The following is a 5,797-nucleotide window of genomic DNA, read 5'->3' on the forward strand; positions in this document are numbered from 1 at the left end:
TATAAACTGATAAATTTATTATTATTTCTAATTAAATAGTTCTTTTAAAGGAATTTTAAAATTGAAAAAAATCTTACACATTTATCCACAAATCTATGCTCTTCATTCTTTTTTTTAAAATATATTTTATTGATTTTTTACAGAGAGGAAGGGAGAGGGATAGAGAGTTAGAAACATCGATGAGAGAGAAACATCGATCAACTGCCTCCTGCACATCTCCTACTGGGGATGTGCCCGCAACCAAGGTACATGCCCTTGACCGGAATCGAACCTGGGACCTTTCAGTCCGCAGGCCGACGCTCTATCCACGATCCAAACCAGTTAGGGCATCTTCATTCTTTTTTGATGGTCAGAATTAGCATCTAGTATCATTTTCTCTCTGCTTAAAGAAATTTCTTTAACGTTTCTTGTAATGAATATCTGCTGGTAATGAATTCTTTTAGTTTTGACTGTCTAAAATATTCTCTATTTTATCTTCATTTCTGAAAGATATGAAAGATAAGGTTGACGGTTTATTTCTTTCAGTCCTTAAACATGTTTAATTGTCTTCTAGCTTGCATAGTGGCTGATGAGAAGTTTGCTTTTATTCTTCTCTTTGTAGCTCTTTATAATGTGTTTCTATTTTTTGGTCTGGGTGCTTTTAAGATTTTCTTTTTATTGATGGCTTTTAGTAATTTGACCATGATGTGATTGGGTATTATTTTATTTATTTTTCTTTTGCTTGGGGTTCATTGAGCTTATAGGATCTCTGCATTTATCGTTTTCATCAAAGTTGGAATAGTTTTGAGCTCTATTTGTTTAAATATATTTTTTAATCATAGGCATATTAACTGCTTAATATAGCTCCACAGATTGCATATTCTCTGTTTATTTTCCTCTAGTGCTTCATTTTTGGACAGCATTCTACTGTGTCTTCAGGTATGGTGATCATTTCTTCTTCAGTGTCTAATTTTTTGTTAATCCTTCCCAATGTATTTTTTAAATTTTTTATTGATTAAGTTATTACCTATGTGTCCTTATCCCCACGTTACCCGCTACCCTCCCCACTCATGCCCTCACCCCCCCTGTTGTCTGTGTCCATTGGTTAGGCCTATATGCTTGCATATAAGTCCTTTGGTTGATCTCTCCCCCTTACTCCCACCCTCCCTTACCTTCCCTCCGAGGCCCAACGATCTGATTGATGCCTCTCCACCTCTGGATCTGTCCTTGTTCATCAGTTTATGTTGCTCATTATATTCCACAAATGAGGTAGATCCTGTGGTATTTATCCTTCTCTGACTGGCTTATTTCACTTAACATAATGCTCTCCAGTTCCATCCATGCTGTTTGCAAATGGTAAGAATGCCTTCTTTTTTACTGCAGCATAGTATTCAATTGTGTAGATGTACCACTGTTTTTTAATCCACTCATCTACTGATGGGCACTTAGGCTGTTTCCAAATCTTAGCTATGGTGAATTGTGCTGCTATGAACATAGGAATGCACATATCCTTTCTAATTGGTGTTTCTAGTTTCTTGGGGTATATTACTAGAAGTGGGATCACTGGATCAAATGGGAGTTCCATTTTTAGCTTTTTGAGGGAACTCCATACTGTTCTCCACAGTGGCTGCACCAGTCTTCATTCCCACCAGCAGTGCATGAGGGTTCCTTTTTCTTCGCATCCTCGCCAGCACTTGTTTGTTGATTTGTTGATGATAGCCATTCTGACAGGTGTGAGATGGTACTTTATTGTCGTTTTGATTTGCATCTCTAGGATGACTGGTGACTTTGGGCATGTTTTCATGTCTCTTGGCCTTCCTTCTGTCTTCTTTGGAAAAGTGTCTGTCTAGGTCTGTTGCCCATTTTTTGATTGGGTTGTTTATCTTCCTTTTGTTTAGTTATATGAGTTCCCTGTAAATGTTGGAGGTTAAGACCTTATTGGTGATAACATTGGCAAATATGTTCTCCCATGCAGTGGGCATTCTTTTTGTTTTGTTGATGGTGTCTTTTGCTGTGCAGAAGCTTTTTATTTTGATGTAGTCCCATTTGTTAATTTTCTCTTTAGTTTCCAATGCCCTAGGAGCTGTATCAGTGAAGAAATTGCTTCAGCATATATCTGCTATTTTGCTGCCTGTGGATTCCTGTAGTATTTTTATGGTTTCTCGTCTTATGTTAAGTCCTTTATCCATTTTGAGTTTATTTTTGTGAATGGTGTAAGTTGGTGGTCTAGTTTCATTTTTTTGCATGTATCTGTCCAATTTTTCCAACACCATTTATTGAAGAGACTGTCTTGACTCCATTGTATGTTCATGCCTCCTTTGTCGAATATTAATTGAGCATAGTCGTTTGGGTCGATTTCTGTGTTCTCTATTCTATTCCATTGATCTATATGTCTGTTCTTGTGCCAGTACCAGGCAGTTTGAGAACAGTGGCTTTGTAATACAGCTTGATATCTGGTATTGAGATCCCACCTACTTTGTTCTTCTTTCTCAGGATTGCTGCAGCTATTTGGGGTCTTTCTTTATTCCAGATAAATTTTTGGAAAGTTTGTTCTAGGTCTGTGAAATATGCCATTGGTATTTTAATGGGGAGTGCATTGAATCTATAGATTGCTTTGGGTAGTATGGACATTTTGATATGTTGATTCTACCAATCCATGAACACGGTATGTTCTTCCATCTGTTTATGTCTTCCTCTATCTCTTTTTTTAGTGTCCTGTAGTTTTCCACATATAGGTCTTTTACCTCCTTAGTTAAGTTTATTTTTAGGTATCTTAGTTTTTTTGGTGTGATGGTAAATGGGATTGCTTTTTTAGTCTCTCTTTCTGTAAGTTCATTATTGGTGTATAGAAATGCCATAGATTTCTTGGCGTTAATTTTGTATTGTGCTACATTGCCAAATTCATTTATTAAGTCTAGTAATTTTTTGATGGAGTCTTTGGGGTTTTCTATGTACAGTATCATGTCATCTGCGAATAAGGACAGTTTTACTTCTTCTTTTCCAATTTGGATGCCTTTTCTTTTTTCTTCTTGTCTGATCCCTATGGCTAGCACTTCCAGTATTATGTCAAACAGGAGTGGTGAGAGTGGGCATCCCTGTCTTGTTCCTGTTCTTAGGGGAAATGGTTTTAGTTTTTGCCCATTGAGTATGATGTTGGCTGTGGGTTTGTCATATATGGCTTTTATTATGTTGAGGAATGATCCTTCTATTCCCACTTTGCTGATATTGATTACATAGATTCACATATAACTTTTCTCTCTCGCTTACAACTCAAATGCTTTCAACTCTATATGGGAATGTACAGTATTAGCATTTAAACAGTTTATTCTAACCCATTTCTTCTTTTATATTCTAATACATCTTCATTATGTTGTTTGATGAGATAAACCCACAAGAAGACGGTCGTGCCCAAGGTCAGCCCCACCTTCAGCCAATCAGGCTTGTCGTGTAGCGGCTCCCCAACATAGAACTTGGACCCGCTGACAAGCCGCTGGGGAGCCTGGCCAGGGCCAGCAGCCGGGAGAAGGGCTGCAGCAACGCAGACGGCGCCATCTTGCCGGGCGGCCTCCCCCTCCCCCCTCAGTGTATTTTTCTTTTAAACATTTCTGAAAGTTTAACTTAGAGTATTTTTTATATCTTTTATTTATCTCTTCATTATGATTATGCTTCGTTTATCTTCTTTGAACATGCAGTTTCTTTATAAGACCTGTCTTTATGTCCTTCTCTGCTAATTTTATCACCTTTGGGTTTTTCTGTCGCTATTAATTACTTTCCTGATCACAAATCCTATATTTCTGCTTTACTTTGAGTTTTAAACTGTTTGGTACGGATTTTTTTTTATATCTTTAAATAGTGTTGGAGTTTTTTCTGGCACCCAATTAAGTTACTTAAAATCAATTTGATCCTGCTGAAACTGATTTTAAGCTTTACTTATTGCCACTTCAGAGCAACATTCAGTCTGAGGATAATTTAACTCCTATTCTGAGGCAATGTCCTTCTGAGGATTCTAGTCAGTATCTTTCCATTCTGACTGGTGGGAACACAAACTATTCTAAGCTTTGAATGAGGAATTTTCTGTCTCCTGTTTTCCGGCGATCTTCCCCCAGCCTTGGTGGGTTTCTTCTCATGTCTGTGCAGGTAAGTACTCAACTAGATTCACGGATACTCATCTGCAGGTCTCCAGAGCTCTCTCTCTCTCATCTCTGATGCTGTACAGCTCCCTCCTCTCTAATACTGTGCCCCCAAATTCTAGTCATACTTGGATTTCTCTCTTTTTAGCTGTGTCCTCTAGGCTCTGGGCTCTTCTTTCCCTGAGCTGTAGCCTACAAACTGCCTCCAGAGGTAATCTGGGGATTTGTAGGGCTTATATCATTTGTGTTACTTTTCTCAGCAATCACAGTCTCCCATTGCTTTTTGTCCAATATCTGAAAGTCATTGTTTCATTTATTTGTCTGTGTGGCCTTCTGCCTATGGCTTATGAATATCTGTTCTGTAGTTCCCACATTAGTCCCTGTTCAAAGTTGTTTTATCCTGAAAGTCCCAAATGGATCATTACTAGTCATGCATTTATGCATTCGTTTACTCATTCGTTACCTCACTGCTAGGAAACTATGTGAGGAGAAATAGGGTGAGTAAGACACAGTCGCTATGTTGGAGACCTACCTGAGTATGTGGGGAACAAATTTTTACTATAATAATTGGGCTATCTGGCTGCAGTAGGCACAGGCCTGCTGTCCTGAAAGGATGAATGAAGTGTCATGGGAAACCAGGGCAGGAAGGAATTCATCATAACTGGAATGGGTTAGGAGCAGGAACCAATAGGTAAGGAAGACTTCACTTAAGATGGAACTCACCTGTGGCACAAGGCAACAGCCTAGTGCCCTCTGTAATAGGCTGGGTGCTTTTCAGAGAACAATGTCAATATTCAGAGAGAATTAGCTGTTAATTTTTAGTGCTTCTTCTGGGTGAGTAACTTGATGTATATAAATTATAATTCTTCTAATTATCTTGAAAAGGAGAATCCTCTCTATTTACTAATCTAGGAAACAGAGCTTAAAAAAAGGTAAGCAACAAATCATAAGGATTCATCTTAAATATAAATCACTTAAGCTTTATGCATTTTATGAAATTATTGACTTTTTCATACTTAAGTTTTAAATAAATATGATATTATTCACCTAATTTTATTAGTCCTTCAGTCATCCATCCGTAGTTTTCCAAGGGCAACCAAAAATTGAACTAAAAACTATATCTTTAGTTTCCATTCCTTATCAAAGTTTTATACAACTTTTGAAATATATAGAATCTTGAAAGGACTACTGTTTAAAAATTATAAATTAACAACTTATGGACCTGGAACTTTTGTTGTTGATGTTTTTGAAAATAAATTCAATTTATTTAATGGAAATCAGGCTACTCAGATTTTCTAAAGTATAAAAAAAGAAAATATATATTTAATTTGATTTTTTATACTTCTCTAAATTTGACATTTGTGTGTGACATTTGAAAAAGTACTCAAAATCAAATATATATTACATAAAAATATATTTAATTTTTAAAATTTTCATCAGAAAATGGAAAGCAGGAACATAGTTATGTTTTTTTTGAGCAGTAGTAACTTCATATATATTTTTTATTCTACCTTCTCAATAACTCTATTAGGCAGGTATTCTCATTTTAGAAATATTCAAACATGGGTAGTTAATAATAACCTGGAAATTTAAATTCAGACCCATATGATTCTAAAACACTTTCTCATCCTGCTTCAGCAAAAGTGCCTGGGAAGTGCCTTCAAGTATGGCTGGATGTAAGTTCTACT

At 36.6% G+C, this 5,797-nt stretch overlaps 1 pseudogene; it reads right to left on the reverse strand.

The window, feature by feature from the left end:
- Window positions 1-3,301: 3,301 nt before the first annotated feature.
- LOC139018265 (NADH dehydrogenase [ubiquinone] 1 subunit C1, mitochondrial-like) lies at window positions 3,302-3,531 on the reverse strand (annotated as a pseudogene).
- Window positions 3,532-5,797: the final 2,266 nt, after the last annotated feature.

Source organism: Myotis yumanensis, unplaced genomic scaffold (genome assembly GCF_028538775.1).
Source record: "Myotis yumanensis isolate MYYU_CA2020_CCGP unplaced genomic scaffold, mMyoYum1.0.hap1 SCAF_10, whole genome shotgun sequence".
Lineage (NCBI taxonomy): Eukaryota > Metazoa > Chordata > Mammalia > Chiroptera > Vespertilionidae > Myotis > Myotis yumanensis.